The 15,259-nt window shown below is 51.9% G+C and overlaps 24 non-coding genes across 24 annotated transcripts; 6 read left to right on the forward strand and 18 right to left on the reverse strand.

Moving 5' to 3' along the window:
- Positions 1-685: 685 nt before the first annotated feature.
- On the reverse strand, positions 686-758 carry Trnam-cau (transfer RNA methionine (anticodon CAU)). Its single transcript has one exon. It is a non-coding gene; the product is annotated as a tRNA-Met (tRNA).
- Positions 759-1,732: 974 nt separating this feature from the next.
- On the forward strand, positions 1,733-1,804 carry Trnag-ucc (transfer RNA glycine (anticodon UCC)). Its single transcript has one exon. It is a non-coding gene; the product is annotated as a tRNA-Gly (tRNA).
- Positions 1,805-2,068: 264 nt separating this feature from the next.
- Positions 2,069-2,150, reverse strand: Trnas-aga (transfer RNA serine (anticodon AGA)). The gene has a single exon. It is a non-coding gene; the product is annotated as a tRNA-Ser (tRNA).
- Positions 2,151-2,290: 140 nt separating this feature from the next.
- On the reverse strand, positions 2,291-2,363 carry Trnak-uuu (transfer RNA lysine (anticodon UUU)). Its single transcript has one exon. It is a non-coding gene; the product is annotated as a tRNA-Lys (tRNA).
- Positions 2,364-3,195: 832 nt separating this feature from the next.
- Positions 3,196-3,268, reverse strand: Trnam-cau (transfer RNA methionine (anticodon CAU)). Its single transcript has one exon. It is a non-coding gene; the product is annotated as a tRNA-Met (tRNA).
- A 974-nt stretch (positions 3,269-4,242) lies between these two features.
- Positions 4,243-4,314, forward strand: Trnag-ucc (transfer RNA glycine (anticodon UCC)). Its single transcript has one exon. It is a non-coding gene; the product is annotated as a tRNA-Gly (tRNA).
- A 265-nt stretch (positions 4,315-4,579) lies between these two features.
- Trnas-aga (transfer RNA serine (anticodon AGA)) lies at positions 4,580-4,661 on the reverse strand. The gene has a single exon. It is a non-coding gene; the product is annotated as a tRNA-Ser (tRNA).
- A 140-nt stretch (positions 4,662-4,801) lies between these two features.
- Positions 4,802-4,874, reverse strand: Trnak-uuu (transfer RNA lysine (anticodon UUU)). Its single transcript has one exon. It is a non-coding gene; the product is annotated as a tRNA-Lys (tRNA).
- An 832-nt stretch (positions 4,875-5,706) lies between these two features.
- Trnam-cau (transfer RNA methionine (anticodon CAU)) lies at positions 5,707-5,779 on the reverse strand. The gene has a single exon. It is a non-coding gene; the product is annotated as a tRNA-Met (tRNA).
- Positions 5,780-6,753: 974 nt separating this feature from the next.
- On the forward strand, positions 6,754-6,825 carry Trnag-ucc (transfer RNA glycine (anticodon UCC)). The gene has a single exon. It is a non-coding gene; the product is annotated as a tRNA-Gly (tRNA).
- A 265-nt stretch (positions 6,826-7,090) lies between these two features.
- Positions 7,091-7,172, reverse strand: Trnas-aga (transfer RNA serine (anticodon AGA)). Its single transcript has one exon. It is a non-coding gene; the product is annotated as a tRNA-Ser (tRNA).
- Positions 7,173-7,312: 140 nt separating this feature from the next.
- Positions 7,313-7,385, reverse strand: Trnak-uuu (transfer RNA lysine (anticodon UUU)). The gene has a single exon. It is a non-coding gene; the product is annotated as a tRNA-Lys (tRNA).
- An 832-nt stretch (positions 7,386-8,217) lies between these two features.
- On the reverse strand, positions 8,218-8,290 carry Trnam-cau (transfer RNA methionine (anticodon CAU)). The gene has a single exon. It is a non-coding gene; the product is annotated as a tRNA-Met (tRNA).
- A 974-nt stretch (positions 8,291-9,264) lies between these two features.
- On the forward strand, positions 9,265-9,336 carry Trnag-ucc (transfer RNA glycine (anticodon UCC)). Its single transcript has one exon. It is a non-coding gene; the product is annotated as a tRNA-Gly (tRNA).
- A 265-nt stretch (positions 9,337-9,601) lies between these two features.
- Trnas-aga (transfer RNA serine (anticodon AGA)) lies at positions 9,602-9,683 on the reverse strand. Its single transcript has one exon. It is a non-coding gene; the product is annotated as a tRNA-Ser (tRNA).
- Positions 9,684-9,823: 140 nt separating this feature from the next.
- On the reverse strand, positions 9,824-9,896 carry Trnak-uuu (transfer RNA lysine (anticodon UUU)). The gene has a single exon. It is a non-coding gene; the product is annotated as a tRNA-Lys (tRNA).
- Positions 9,897-10,728: 832 nt separating this feature from the next.
- On the reverse strand, positions 10,729-10,801 carry Trnam-cau (transfer RNA methionine (anticodon CAU)). Its single transcript has one exon. It is a non-coding gene; the product is annotated as a tRNA-Met (tRNA).
- Positions 10,802-11,775: 974 nt separating this feature from the next.
- Positions 11,776-11,847, forward strand: Trnag-ucc (transfer RNA glycine (anticodon UCC)). Its single transcript has one exon. It is a non-coding gene; the product is annotated as a tRNA-Gly (tRNA).
- Positions 11,848-12,112: 265 nt separating this feature from the next.
- On the reverse strand, positions 12,113-12,194 carry Trnas-aga (transfer RNA serine (anticodon AGA)). The gene has a single exon. It is a non-coding gene; the product is annotated as a tRNA-Ser (tRNA).
- Positions 12,195-12,334: 140 nt separating this feature from the next.
- Positions 12,335-12,407, reverse strand: Trnak-uuu (transfer RNA lysine (anticodon UUU)). Its single transcript has one exon. It is a non-coding gene; the product is annotated as a tRNA-Lys (tRNA).
- Positions 12,408-13,239: 832 nt separating this feature from the next.
- Positions 13,240-13,312, reverse strand: Trnam-cau (transfer RNA methionine (anticodon CAU)). Its single transcript has one exon. It is a non-coding gene; the product is annotated as a tRNA-Met (tRNA).
- Positions 13,313-14,286: 974 nt separating this feature from the next.
- On the forward strand, positions 14,287-14,358 carry Trnag-ucc (transfer RNA glycine (anticodon UCC)). Its single transcript has one exon. It is a non-coding gene; the product is annotated as a tRNA-Gly (tRNA).
- Positions 14,359-14,623: 265 nt separating this feature from the next.
- Trnas-aga (transfer RNA serine (anticodon AGA)) lies at positions 14,624-14,705 on the reverse strand. The gene has a single exon. It is a non-coding gene; the product is annotated as a tRNA-Ser (tRNA).
- A 140-nt stretch (positions 14,706-14,845) lies between these two features.
- Trnak-uuu (transfer RNA lysine (anticodon UUU)) lies at positions 14,846-14,918 on the reverse strand. Its single transcript has one exon. It is a non-coding gene; the product is annotated as a tRNA-Lys (tRNA).
- Positions 14,919-15,259: the final 341 nt, after the last annotated feature.

Genomic DNA, 15,259 nt, shown 5'->3' on the forward strand with positions numbered 1-15,259 from the left:
AGCGCCTCCTCTCCCTTTACCCCGGTGCTGACAGTAATTGCATCATGTGCCTGTTTTCCCCGATTACATTCGGTTGAAGCTCCGCAAGGAGGGCGAAAAACGAACGTTGGAAGGCCAAAACATGGAGCGTTGGGTGCGTAAAAACTTCCGTTCCGGTACCGGGAATCGAACCCGGGCCTCCTGGGTGAAAGCCAGGTATCCTAGCCACTTTTTTTTTTTTTTTTAAATCTCATTTTGTTCGTTTTCGTTCGTTGTATCTGCTCTGGGAGGACGTCGAAAGACACCCGTTCCAGTTCGTTGTTGATCCATTAACTCAGTTTTTTTTAATTACAGAGGGCAGCTAACCCTCTGACCGAGCGCGCTGAGCTACCGTGCCGGCGCCACTAGACCACACCGGATTTGCGCTATGACGTGAGGTTCACTCCGTTTCCTCTCGTATTTCGTGCTGAACCTGGACTCACTGCTGTTCTCTGTTTGCCAGCATATTTGCGCACAGCTCGAAATTGACTATTCGTTATTTTACTCATAACAGGTTAAGAGAAAGATCAAAGTTGTACGTTGTCATAATTGGAAATAAACATTTTGACGCTGAGCGTAGACTCCTTGTGGATAACGAATGACAATTAAGTTCGTTCCCTAGCAACAGCAACACCGTTAATTCAGCCGTGATGTACAGCAAATTAAATGCCCCGGGTGAGGATCGAACTCACGACCTTAAGATTATGAGACTTACGCGCTACCTACTGCGCTACCGAGGCACGTTGCGAGCAACGTTCCAGGAAACTTGGTAAGTCTCGCATATTAGAGATAGAGAGTTTGCGCGCTCTGAAGAATCTGTTGTGTTGCTACACGTGCTTTCCCGACTTGCTAGATTAAACTGCTGCCGCAGCTTTTTCAACGGAACGCAGCACTGCCTGAGGTTACAGTCCATCGCCCTTGCGGCGCCTGAACACAGCGGCCTGTTGGGCCAGGCCGACGTTACAGCTCAGAAATAGCACGCGACCGTCCAAGTACGGTCTCTTGCGTGCTGCGTGTTTGGTTCTTCTCACAGCGAATCCTGCTATACATTCCTGAGGCTGACGGAGCTCAAGCGAGGAATCGGTGCGGCAGCATTATAGCGATAACAGCAGAACGATACATCGGCCGGGAATCGAACCCGGGCCGCCCGCGTGCTAAGCGAGCATTCTACCACTTTTTTTTTCTTCTCATTTCGTTCGTTGCATTTGTTGGGGGCGGACGTCCGATGACGCCCGTTCAAGTTCATCGTTGACTCAGTCTTTTATTACAGAGGGCAGATAACTGTCAGACCGAACACGCTGAGTTATCGTGCCGGCAAACCTTAAGATTATGAGACTTACGCGCTGCTTACTGCACTACTGAGGCACATGCCACTGAACCACCGATGCTCGACAAGCTGCCCGTGCTTCCCGAGCAGTTTTCTGCAGGGAAAGTGGGATTGCCACCCAGCGACGTCGGATGAAACCGAAAAAAGTGCTACACACGCGGAGTCCTCCACTACACTGCCTTAAAACGACCACTCATCACTATCGTGTGAGTAACCTTGCGGCTGCGGCGACTAGTCTCGCCCAAAGACGCAGCGTGCGTGGAGGCGCTACCCGAATGCGTGTGGATGCACCCTCCTAGCTCGTAAAGCGCCTACAGCTACTATCACCGTGGGCCGCTGCTGGCGGGCGGGAAGCCGACACAGCGCGGCGTCGCGAGGAGCGGCTGTGCGGTGGTGGTGTAATGGTGAGCATAGTTGCCTTCCAAGCAGTTGATCCGGGTTCGATTCCCGGCCACCGCAAGTAACGCTAGTTTTTTCGTATATAGTATGTGAGCCGCGTGCTGTTAAATTAACGTTTTGTCGTCGTTACTCCACGCAGACCATCCTGTAGTATGTCCCGACTTGTCCCGACTTTGCTCGGCTGACGCGAAAGCTGACGCTTGGAATTCGCCCTTATCAAAAGGACAGGCACTATAAACGGCTGTGAGAGGCGAGGTACCAAAACGACAGGCAAACTGCGAAATTTTCTGCTCCTTCTTCTTAAACAAAAAAAGAAAAAACGGACGCAGTCGGTAGGACTCGAACCTACGCTCCCAGAGGGAATCTGATTTCTAGTCAGACGCCTTAACCACTCGGCCACGACTGCTCGTAACTGAAGAGTCCCTCGAATCGTGAAAAATCAAACCCGTCTGCGCAGAATTTTGACAGGAAACGAACTCCGTGCACTGATTACGGCAGGGCTACCATCGCTACGAGACGAGCCATTACGGAAACGTTAAAAATCTTCGCCCGGACAGGGACTCGAACCCTGGACCCTTAGGTTAAAAGCCTAATGCTCTACCGACTGAGCTATCCGGGCTCACGCTTCTTGCGGATGGAGCGGCTGCAAGCAACGTGAATAACTGGAACGCGTGTGTAGGCGTACTACGGTAATATCTGGCTTCTGGCGCAACTGGCGACTTCACCGACTTCCCACTGACGCTGGTAGCAGCCCAACAGCTGACCAGCGCCTCCTCTCCCTTTACCCCGGTGCTGACAGTAATTGCATCATGTGCCTGTTTTCCCCGATTACATTCGGTTGAAGCTCCGCAAGGAGGGCGAAAAACGAACGTTGGAAGGCCAAAACATGGAGCGTTGGGTGCGTAAAAACTTCCGTTCCGGTACCGGGAATCGAACCCGGGCCTCCTGGGTGAAAGCCAGGTATCCTAGCCACTTTTTTTTTTTTTTTTTAAATCTCATTTTGTTCGTTTTCGTTCGTTGTATCTGCTCTGGGAGGACGTCGAAAGACACCCGTTCCAGTTCGTTGTTGATCCATTAACTCAGTTTTTTTTAATTACAGAGGGCAGCTAACCCTCTGACCGAGCGCGCTGAGCTACCGTGCCGGCGCCACTAGACCACACCGGATTTGCGCTATGACGTGAGGTTCACTCCGTTTCCTCTCGTATTTCGTGCTGAACCTGGACTCACTGCTGTTCTCTGTTTGCCAGCATATTTGCGCACAGCTCGAAATTGACTATTCGTTATTTTACTCATAACAGGTTAAGAGAAAGATCAAAGTTGTACGTTGTCATAATTGGAAATAAACATTTTGACGCTGAGCGTAGACTCCTTGTGGATAACGAATGACAATTAAGTTCGTTCCCTAGCAACAGCAACACCGTTAATTCAGCCGTGATGTACAGCAAATTAAATGCCCCGGGTGAGGATCGAACTCACGACCTTAAGATTATGAGACTTACGCGCTACCTACTGCGCTACCGAGGCACGTTGCGAGCAACGTTCCAGGAAACTTGGTAAGTCTCGCATATTAGAGATAGAGAGTTTGCGCGCTCTGAAGAATCTGTTGTGTTGCTACACGTGCTTTCCCGACTTGCTAGATTAAACTGCTGCCGCAGCTTTTTCAACGGAACGCAGCACTGCCTGAGGTTACAGTCCATCGCCCTTGCGGCGCCTGAACACAGCGGCCTGTTGGGCCAGGCCGACGTTACAGCTCAGAAATAGCACGCGACCGTCCAAGTACGGTCTCTTGCGTGCTGCGTGTTTGGTTCTTCTCACAGCGAATCCTGCTATACATTCCTGAGGCTGACGGAGCTCAAGCGAGGAATCGGTGCGGCAGCATTATAGCGATAACAGCAGAACGATACATCGGCCGGGAATCGAACCCGGGCCGCCCGCGTGCTAAGCGAGCATTCTACCACTTTTTTTTTCTTCTCATTTCGTTCGTTGCATTTGTTGGGGGCGGACGTCCGATGACGCCCGTTCAAGTTCATCGTTGACTCAGTCTTTTATTACAGAGGGCAGATAACTGTCAGACCGAACACGCTGAGTTATCGTGCCGGCAAACCTTAAGATTATGAGACTTACGCGCTGCTTACTGCACTACTGAGGCACATGCCACTGAACCACCGATGCTCGACAAGCTGCCCGTGCTTCCCGAGCAGTTTTCTGCAGGGAAAGTGGGATTGCCACCCAGCGACGTCGGATGAAACCGAAAAAAGTGCTACACACGCGGAGTCCTCCACTACACTGCCTTAAAACGACCACTCATCACTATCGTGTGAGTAACCTTGCGGCTGCGGCGACTAGTCTCGCCCAAAGACGCAGCGTGCGTGGAGGCGCTACCCGAATGCGTGTGGATGCACCCTCCTAGCTCGTAAAGCGCCTACAGCTACTATCACCGTGGGCCGCTGCTGGCGGGCGGGAAGCCGACACAGCGCGGCGTCGCGAGGAGCGGCTGTGCGGTGGTGGTGTAATGGTGAGCATAGTTGCCTTCCAAGCAGTTGATCCGGGTTCGATTCCCGGCCACCGCAAGTAACGCTAGTTTTTTCGTATATAGTATGTGAGCCGCGTGCTGTTAAATTAACGTTTTTGTCGTCGTTACTCCACGCAGACCATCCTGTAGTATGTCCCGACTTGTCCCGACTTTGCTCGGCTGACGCGAAAGCTGACGCTTGGAATTCGCCCTTATCAAAAGGACAGGCACTATAAACGGCTGTGAGAGGCGAGGTACCAAAACGACAGGCAAACTGCGAAATTTTCTGCTCCTTCTTCTTAAACAAAAAAAGAAAAAACGGACGCAGTCGGTAGGACTCGAACCTACGCTCCCAGAGGGAATCTGATTTCTAGTCAGACGCCTTAACCACTCGGCCACGACTGCTCGTAACTGAAGAGTCCCTCGAATCGTGAAAAATCAAACCCGTCTGCGCAGAATTTTGACAGGAAACGAACTCCGTGCACTGATTACGGCAGGGCTACCATCGCTACGAGACGAGCCATTACGGAAACGTTAAAAATCTTCGCCCGGACAGGGACTCGAACCCTGGACCCTTAGGTTAAAAGCCTAATGCTCTACCGACTGAGCTATCCGGGCTCACGCTTCTTGCGGATGGAGCGGCTGCAAGCAACGTGAATAACTGGAACGCGTGTGTAGGCGTACTACGGTAATATCTGGCTTCTGGCGCAACTGGCGACTTCACCGACTTCCCACTGACGCTGGTAGCAGCCCAACAGCTGACCAGCGCCTCCTCTCCCTTTACCCCGGTGCTGACAGTAATTGCATCATGTGCCTGTTTTCCCCGATTACATTCGGTTGAAGCTCCGCAAGGAGGGCGAAAAACGAACGTTGGAAGGCCAAAACATGGAGCGTTGGGTGCGTAAAAACTTCCGTTCCGGTACCGGGAATCGAACCCGGGCCTCCTGGGTGAAAGCCAGGTATCCTAGCCACTTTTTTTTTTTTTTTTTAAATCTCATTTTGTTCGTTTTCGTTCGTTGTATCTGCTCTGGGAGGACGTCGAAAGACACCCGTTCCAGTTCGTTGTTGATCCATTAACTCAGTTTTTTTTAATTACAGAGGGCAGCTAACCCTCTGACCGAGCGCGCTGAGCTACCGTGCCGGCGCCACTAGACCACACCGGATTTGCGCTATGACGTGAGGTTCACTCCGTTTCCTCTCGTATTTCGTGCTGAACCTGGACTCACTGCTGTTCTCTGTTTGCCAGCATATTTGCGCACAGCTCGAAATTGACTATTCGTTATTTTACTCATAACAGGTTAAGAGAAAGATCAAAGTTGTACGTTGTCATAATTGGAAATAAACATTTTGACGCTGAGCGTAGACTCCTTGTGGATAACGAATGACAATTAAGTTCGTTCCCTAGCAACAGCAACACCGTTAATTCAGCCGTGATGTACAGCAAATTAAATGCCCCGGGTGAGGATCGAACTCACGACCTTAAGATTATGAGACTTACGCGCTACCTACTGCGCTACCGAGGCACGTTGCGAGCAACGTTCCAGGAAACTTGGTAAGTCTCGCATATTAGAGATAGAGAGTTTGCGCGCTCTGAAGAATCTGTTGTGTTGCTACACGTGCTTTCCCGACTTGCTAGATTAAACTGCTGCCGCAGCTTTTTCAACGGAACGCAGCACTGCCTGAGGTTACAGTCCATCGCCCTTGCGGCGCCTGAACACAGCGGCCTGTTGGGCCAGGCCGACGTTACAGCTCAGAAATAGCACGCGACCGTCCAAGTACGGTCTCTTGCGTGCTGCGTGTTTGGTTCTTCTCACAGCGAATCCTGCTATACATTCCTGAGGCTGACGGAGCTCAAGCGAGGAATCGGTGCGGCAGCATTATAGCGATAACAGCAGAACGATACATCGGCCGGGAATCGAACCCGGGCCGCCCGCGTGCTAAGCGAGCATTCTACCACTTTTTTTTTCTTCTCATTTCGTTCGTTGCATTTGTTGGGGGCGGACGTCCGATGACGCCCGTTCAAGTTCATCGTTGACTCAGTCTTTTATTACAGAGGGCAGATAACTGTCAGACCGAACACGCTGAGTTATCGTGCCGGCAAACCTTAAGATTATGAGACTTACGCGCTGCTTACTGCACTACTGAGGCACATGCCACTGAACCACCGATGCTCGACAAGCTGCCCGTGCTTCCCGAGCAGTTTTCTGCAGGGAAAGTGGGATTGCCACCCAGCGACGTCGGATGAAACCGAAAAAAGTGCTACACACGCGGAGTCCTCCACTACACTGCCTTAAAACGACCACTCATCACTATCGTGTGAGTAACCTTGCGGCTGCGGCGACTAGTCTCGCCCAAAGACGCAGCGTGCGTGGAGGCGCTACCCGAATGCGTGTGGATGCACCCTCCTAGCTCGTAAAGCGCCTACAGCTACTATCACCGTGGGCCGCTGCTGGCGGGCGGGAAGCCGACACAGCGCGGCGTCGCGAGGAGCGGCTGTGCGGTGGTGGTGTAATGGTGAGCATAGTTGCCTTCCAAGCAGTTGATCCGGGTTCGATTCCCGGCCACCGCAAGTAACGCTAGTTTTTTCGTATATAGTATGTGAGCCGCGTGCTGTTAAATTAACGTTTTTGTCGTCGTTACTCCACGCAGACCATCCTGTAGTATGTCCCGACTTGTCCCGACTTTGCTCGGCTGACGCGAAAGCTGACGCTTGGAATTCGCCCTTATCAAAAGGACAGGCACTATAAACGGCTGTGAGAGGCGAGGTACCAAAACGACAGGCAAACTGCGAAATTTTCTGCTCCTTCTTCTTAAACAAAAAAAGAAAAAACGGACGCAGTCGGTAGGACTCGAACCTACGCTCCCAGAGGGAATCTGATTTCTAGTCAGACGCCTTAACCACTCGGCCACGACTGCTCGTAACTGAAGAGTCCCTCGAATCGTGAAAAATCAAACCCGTCTGCGCAGAATTTTGACAGGAAACGAACTCCGTGCACTGATTACGGCAGGGCTACCATCGCTACGAGACGAGCCATTACGGAAACGTTAAAAATCTTCGCCCGGACAGGGACTCGAACCCTGGACCCTTAGGTTAAAAGCCTAATGCTCTACCGACTGAGCTATCCGGGCTCACGCTTCTTGCGGATGGAGCGGCTGCAAGCAACGTGAATAACTGGAACGCGTGTGTAGGCGTACTACGGTAATATCTGGCTTCTGGCGCAACTGGCGACTTCACCGACTTCCCACTGACGCTGGTAGCAGCCCAACAGCTGACCAGCGCCTCCTCTCCCTTTACCCCGGTGCTGACAGTAATTGCATCATGTGCCTGTTTTCCCCGATTACATTCGGTTGAAGCTCCGCAAGGAGGGCGAAAAACGAACGTTGGAAGGCCAAAACATGGAGCGTTGGGTGCGTAAAAACTTCCGTTCCGGTACCGGGAATCGAACCCGGGCCTCCTGGGTGAAAGCCAGGTATCCTAGCCACTTTTTTTTTTTTTTTTTAAATCTCATTTTGTTCGTTTTCGTTCGTTGTATCTGCTCTGGGAGGACGTCGAAAGACACCCGTTCCAGTTCGTTGTTGATCCATTAACTCAGTTTTTTTTAATTACAGAGGGCAGCTAACCCTCTGACCGAGCGCGCTGAGCTACCGTGCCGGCGCCACTAGACCACACCGGATTTGCGCTATGACGTGAGGTTCACTCCGTTTCCTCTCGTATTTCGTGCTGAACCTGGACTCACTGCTGTTCTCTGTTTGCCAGCATATTTGCGCACAGCTCGAAATTGACTATTCGTTATTTTACTCATAACAGGTTAAGAGAAAGATCAAAGTTGTACGTTGTCATAATTGGAAATAAACATTTTGACGCTGAGCGTAGACTCCTTGTGGATAACGAATGACAATTAAGTTCGTTCCCTAGCAACAGCAACACCGTTAATTCAGCCGTGATGTACAGCAAATTAAATGCCCCGGGTGAGGATCGAACTCACGACCTTAAGATTATGAGACTTACGCGCTACCTACTGCGCTACCGAGGCACGTTGCGAGCAACGTTCCAGGAAACTTGGTAAGTCTCGCATATTAGAGATAGAGAGTTTGCGCGCTCTGAAGAATCTGTTGTGTTGCTACACGTGCTTTCCCGACTTGCTAGATTAAACTGCTGCCGCAGCTTTTTCAACGGAACGCAGCACTGCCTGAGGTTACAGTCCATCGCCCTTGCGGCGCCTGAACACAGCGGCCTGTTGGGCCAGGCCGACGTTACAGCTCAGAAATAGCACGCGACCGTCCAAGTACGGTCTCTTGCGTGCTGCGTGTTTGGTTCTTCTCACAGCGAATCCTGCTATACATTCCTGAGGCTGACGGAGCTCAAGCGAGGAATCGGTGCGGCAGCATTATAGCGATAACAGCAGAACGATACATCGGCCGGGAATCGAACCCGGGCCGCCCGCGTGCTAAGCGAGCATTCTACCACTTTTTTTTTCTTCTCATTTCGTTCGTTGCATTTGTTGGGGGCGGACGTCCGATGACGCCCGTTCAAGTTCATCGTTGACTCAGTCTTTTATTACAGAGGGCAGATAACTGTCAGACCGAACACGCTGAGTTATCGTGCCGGCAAACCTTAAGATTATGAGACTTACGCGCTGCTTACTGCACTACTGAGGCACATGCCACTGAACCACCGATGCTCGACAAGCTGCCCGTGCTTCCCGAGCAGTTTTCTGCAGGGAAAGTGGGATTGCCACCCAGCGACGTCGGATGAAACCGAAAAAAGTGCTACACACGCGGAGTCCTCCACTACACTGCCTTAAAACGACCACTCATCACTATCGTGTGAGTAACCTTGCGGCTGCGGCGACTAGTCTCGCCCAAAGACGCAGCGTGCGTGGAGGCGCTACCCGAATGCGTGTGGATGCACCCTCCTAGCTCGTAAAGCGCCTACAGCTACTATCACCGTGGGCCGCTGCTGGCGGGCGGGAAGCCGACACAGCGCGGCGTCGCGAGGAGCGGCTGTGCGGTGGTGGTGTAATGGTGAGCATAGTTGCCTTCCAAGCAGTTGATCCGGGTTCGATTCCCGGCCACCGCAAGTAACGCTAGTTTTTTCGTATATAGTATGTGAGCCGCGTGCTGTTAAATTAACGTTTTTGTCGTCGTTACTCCACGCAGACCATCCTGTAGTATGTCCCGACTTGTCCCGACTTTGCTCGGCTGACGCGAAAGCTGACGCTTGGAATTCGCCCTTATCAAAAGGACAGGCACTATAAACGGCTGTGAGAGGCGAGGTACCAAAACGACAGGCAAACTGCGAAATTTTCTGCTCCTTCTTCTTAAACAAAAAAAGAAAAAACGGACGCAGTCGGTAGGACTCGAACCTACGCTCCCAGAGGGAATCTGATTTCTAGTCAGACGCCTTAACCACTCGGCCACGACTGCTCGTAACTGAAGAGTCCCTCGAATCGTGAAAAATCAAACCCGTCTGCGCAGAATTTTGACAGGAAACGAACTCCGTGCACTGATTACGGCAGGGCTACCATCGCTACGAGACGAGCCATTACGGAAACGTTAAAAATCTTCGCCCGGACAGGGACTCGAACCCTGGACCCTTAGGTTAAAAGCCTAATGCTCTACCGACTGAGCTATCCGGGCTCACGCTTCTTGCGGATGGAGCGGCTGCAAGCAACGTGAATAACTGGAACGCGTGTGTAGGCGTACTACGGTAATATCTGGCTTCTGGCGCAACTGGCGACTTCACCGACTTCCCACTGACGCTGGTAGCAGCCCAACAGCTGACCAGCGCCTCCTCTCCCTTTACCCCGGTGCTGACAGTAATTGCATCATGTGCCTGTTTTCCCCGATTACATTCGGTTGAAGCTCCGCAAGGAGGGCGAAAAACGAACGTTGGAAGGCCAAAACATGGAGCGTTGGGTGCGTAAAAACTTCCGTTCCGGTACCGGGAATCGAACCCGGGCCTCCTGGGTGAAAGCCAGGTATCCTAGCCACTTTTTTTTTTTTTTTTAAATCTCATTTTGTTCGTTTTCGTTCGTTGTATCTGCTCTGGGAGGACGTCGAAAGACACCCGTTCCAGTTCGTTGTTGATCCATTAACTCAGTTTTTTTTTAATTACAGAGGGCAGCTAACCCTCTGACCGAGCGCGCTGAGCTACCGTGCCGGCGCCACTAGACCACACCGGATTTGCGCTATGACGTGAGGTTCACTCCGTTTCCTCTCGTATTTCGTGCTGAACCTGGACTCACTGCTGTTCTCTGTTTGCCAGCATATTTGCGCACAGCTCGAAATTGACTATTCGTTATTTTACTCATAACAGGTTAAGAGAAAGATCAAAGTTGTACGTTGTCATAATTGGAAATAAACATTTTGACGCTGAGCGTAGACTCCTTGTGGATAACGAATGACAATTAAGTTCGTTCCCTAGCAACAGCAACACCGTTAATTCAGCCGTGATGTACAGCAAATTAAATGCCCCGGGTGAGGATCGAACTCACGACCTTAAGATTATGAGACTTACGCGCTACCTACTGCGCTACCGAGGCACGTTGCGAGCAACGTTCCAGGAAACTTGGTAAGTCTCGCATATTAGAGATAGAGAGTTTGCGCGCTCTGAAGAATCTGTTGTGTTGCTACACGTGCTTTCCCGACTTGCTAGATTAAACTGCTGCCGCAGCTTTTTCAACGGAACGCAGCACTGCCTGAGGTTACAGTCCATCGCCCTTGCGGCGCCTGAACACAGCGGCCTGTTGGGCCAGGCCGACGTTACAGCTCAGAAATAGCACGCGACCGTCCAAGTACGGTCTCTTGCGTGCTGCGTGTTTGGTTCTTCTCACAGCGAATCCTGCTATACATTCCTGAGGCTGACGGAGCTCAAGCGAGGAATCGGTGCGGCAGCATTATAGCGATAACAGCAGAACGATACATCGGCCGGGAATCGAACCCGGGCCGCCCGCGTGCTAAGCGAGCATTCTACCACTTTTTTTTTCTTCTCATTTCGTTCGTTGCATTTGTTGGGGGCGGACGTCCGATGACGCCCGTTCAAGTTCATCGTTGACTCAGTCTTTTATTACAGAGGGCAGATAACTGTCAGACCGAACACGCTGAGTTATCGTGCCGGCAAACCTTAAGATTATGAGACTTACGCGCTGCTTACTGCACTACTGAGGCACATGCCACTTAACCACCGATGCTCGACAAGCTGCCCGTGCTTCCCGAGCAGTTTTCTGCAGGGAAAGTGGGATTGCCACCCAGCGACGTCGGATGAAACCGAAAAAAGTGCTACACACGCGGAGTCCTCCACTACACTGCCTTAAAACGACCACTCATCACTATCGTGTGAGTAACCTTGCGGCTGCGGCGACTAGTCTCGCCCAAAGACGCAGCGTGCGTGGAGGCGCTACCCGAATGCGTGTGGATGCACCCTCCTAGCTCGTAAAGCGCCTACAGCTACTATCACCGTGGGCCGCTGCTGGCGGGCGGGAAGCCGACACAGCGCGGCGTCGCGAGGAGCGGCTGTGCGGTGGTGGTGTAATGGTGAGCATAGTTGCCTTCCAAGCAGTTGATCCGGGTTCGATTCCCGGCCACCGCAAGTAACGCTAGTTTTTTCGTATATAGTATGTGAGCCGCGTGCTGTTAAATTAACGTTTTTGTCGTCGTTACTCCACGCAGACCATCCTGTAGTATGTCCCGACTTGTCCCGACTTTGCTCGGCTGACGCGAAAGCTGACGCTTGGAATTCGCCCTTATCAAAAGGACAGGCACTATAAACGGCTGTGAGAGGCGAGGTACCAAAACGACAGGCAAACTGCGAAATTTTCTGCTCCTTCTTCTTAAACAAAAAAAGAAAAAACGGACGCAGTCGGTAGGACTCGAACCTACGCTCCCAGAGGGAATCTGATTTCTAGTCAGACGCCTTAACCACTCGGCCACGACTGCTCGTAACTGAAGAGTCCCTCGAATCGTGAAAAATCAAACCCGTCTGCGCAGAATTTTGACAGGAAACGAACTCCGTGCACTGATTACGGCAGGGCTACCATCGCTACGAGACGAGCCATTACGGAAACGTTAAAAATCTTCGCCCGGACAGGGACTCGAACCCTGGACCCTTAGGTTAAAAGCCTAATGCTCTACCGACTGAGCTATCCGGGCTCACGCTTCTTGCGGATGGAGCGGCTGCAAGCAACGTGAATAACTGGAACGCGTGTGTAGGCGTACTACGGTAATATCTGGCTTCTGGCGCAACTGGCGACTTCACCGACTTCCCACTGACGCTGGTAGCAGCCCAACAGCTGACCAGCGCCTCCTCTCCCTTTACCCCGGTGCTGACAGTAATTGCATCATGTGCCTGTTTTCCCCGATTACATTCGGTTGAAGCTCCGCAAGGAGGGCGAAAAACGAACGTTGGAAGGCCAAAACATGGAGCGTTGGGTGCGTAAAAACTTCCGTTCCGGTACCGGGAATCGAACCCGGGCCTCCTGGGTGAAAGCCAGGTATCCTAGCCACTTTTTTTTTTTTTTTTTAAATCTCATTTTGTTCGTTTTCGTTCGTTGTATCTGCTCTGGGAGGACGTCGAAAGACACCCGTTCCAGTTCGTTGTTGATCCATTAACTCAGTTTTTTTTAATTACAGAGGGCAGCTAACCCTCTGACCGAGCGCGCTGAGCTACCGTGCCGGCGCCACTAGACCACACCGGATTTGCGCTATGACGTGAGGTTCACTCCGTTTCCTCTCGTATTTCGTGCTGAACCAGGACTCACTGCTGTTCTCTGTTTGCCAGCATATTTGCGCACAGCTCGAAATTGACTATTCGTTATTTTACTCATAACAGGTTAAGAGAAAGATCAAAGTTGTACGTTGTCATAATTGGAAATAAACATTTTGACGCTGAGCGTAGACTCCTTGTGGATAACGAATGACAATTAAGTTCGTTCCCTAGCAACAGCAACACCGTTAATTCAGCCGTGATGTACAGCAAATTAAATGCCCCGGGTGAGGATCGAACTCACGACCTTAAGATTATGAGACTTACGCGCTACCTACTGCGCTACCGAGGCACGTTGCGAGCAACGTTCCAGGAAACTTGGTAAGTCTCGCATATTAGAGATAGAGAGTTTGCGCGCTCTGAAGAATCTGTTGTGTTGCTACACGTGCTTTCCCGACTTGCTAGATTAAACTGCTGCCGCAGCTTTTTCAACGGAACGCAGCACTGCCTGAGGTTACAGTCCATCGCCCTTGCGGCGCCTGAACACAGCGGCCTGTTGGGCCAGGCCGACGTTACAGCTCAGAAATAGCACGCGACCGTCCAAGTACGGTCTCTTGCGTGCTGCGTGTTTGGTTCTTCTCACAGCGAATCCTGCTATACATTCCTGAGGCTGACGGAGCTCAAGCGAGGAATCGGTGCGGCAGCATTATAGCGATAACAGCAGAACGATACATCGGCCGGGAATCGAACCCGGGCCGCCCGCGTGCTAAGCGAGCATTCTACCACTTTTTTTTTCTTCTCATTTCGTTCGTTGCATTTGTTGGGGGCGGACGTCCGATGACGCCCGTTCAAGTTCATCGTTGACTCAGTCTTTTATTACAGAGGGCAGATAACTGTCAGACCGAACACGCTGAGTTATCGTGCCGGCAAACCTTAAGATTATGAGACTTACGCGCTGCTTACTGCACTACTGAGGCACATGCCACTGAACCACCGATGCTCGACAAGCTGCCCGTGCTTCCCGAGCAGTTTTCTGCAGGGAAAGTGGGATTGCCACCCAGCGACGTCGGATGAAACCGAAAAAAGTGCTACACACGCGGAGTCCTCCACTACACTGCCTTAAAACGACCACTCATCACTATCGTGTGAGTAACCTTGCGGCTGCGGCGACTAGTCTCGCCCAAAGACGCAGCGTGCGTGGAGGCGCTACCCGAATGCGTGTGGATGCACCCTCCTAGCTCGTAAAGCGCCTACAGCTACTATCACCGTGGGCCGCTGCTGGCGGGCGGGAAGCCGACACAGCGCGGCGTCGCGAGGAGCGGCTGTGCGGTGGTGGTGTAATGGTGAGCATAGTTGCCTTCCAAGCAGTTGATCCGGGTTCGATTCCCGGCCACCGCAAGTAACGCTAGTTTTTTCGTATATAGTATGTGAGCCGCGTGCTGTTAAATTAACGTTTTTGTCGTCGTTACTCCACGCAGACCATCCTGTAGTATGTCCCGACTTGTCCCGACTTTGCTCGGCTGACGCGAAAGCTGACGCTTGGAATTCGCCCTTATCAAAAGGACAGGCACTATAAACGGCTGTGAGAGGCGAGGTACCAAAACGACAGGCAAACTGCGAAATTTTCTGCTCCTTCTTCTTAAACAAAAAAAGAAAAAACGGACGCAGTCGGTAGGACTCGAACCTACGCTCCCAGAGGGAATCTGATTTCTAGTCAGACGCCTTAACCACTCGGCCACGACTGCTCGTAACTGAAGAGTCCCTCGAATCGTGAAAAATCAAACCCGTCTGCGCAGAATTTTGACAGGAAACGAACTCCGTGCACTGATTACGGCAGGGCTACCATCGCTACGAGACGAGCCATTACGGAAACGTTAAAAATCTTCGCCCGGACAGGGACTCGAACCCTGGACCCTTAGGTTAAAAGCCTAATGCTCTACCGACTGAGCTATCCGGGCTCACGCTTCTTGCGGATGGAGCGGCTGCAAGCAACGTGAATAACTGGAACGCGTGTGTAGGCGTACTACGGTAATATCTGGCTTCTGGCGCAACTGGCGACTTCACCGACTTCCCACTGACGCTGGTAGCAGCCCAACAGCTGACCAGCGCCTCCTCTCCCTTTACCCCGGTGCTGACAGTAATTGCATCATGTGCCTGTTTTCCCCGATTACATTCGGTTGAAGCTCCGCAAGGAGGGCGAAAAACGAACGTTGGAAGGCCAAAACATGGAGCGTTGGGTGCGTAAAAACTTCCGTTCCGGTACCGGGAATCGAACCCGGGCCTCCTGGGTGAAAGCCAG

Source organism: Schistocerca nitens, unplaced genomic scaffold, assembly GCF_023898315.1.
Source record: "Schistocerca nitens isolate TAMUIC-IGC-003100 unplaced genomic scaffold, iqSchNite1.1 HiC_scaffold_377, whole genome shotgun sequence".
NCBI lineage: Eukaryota > Metazoa > Arthropoda > Insecta > Orthoptera > Acrididae > Schistocerca > Schistocerca nitens.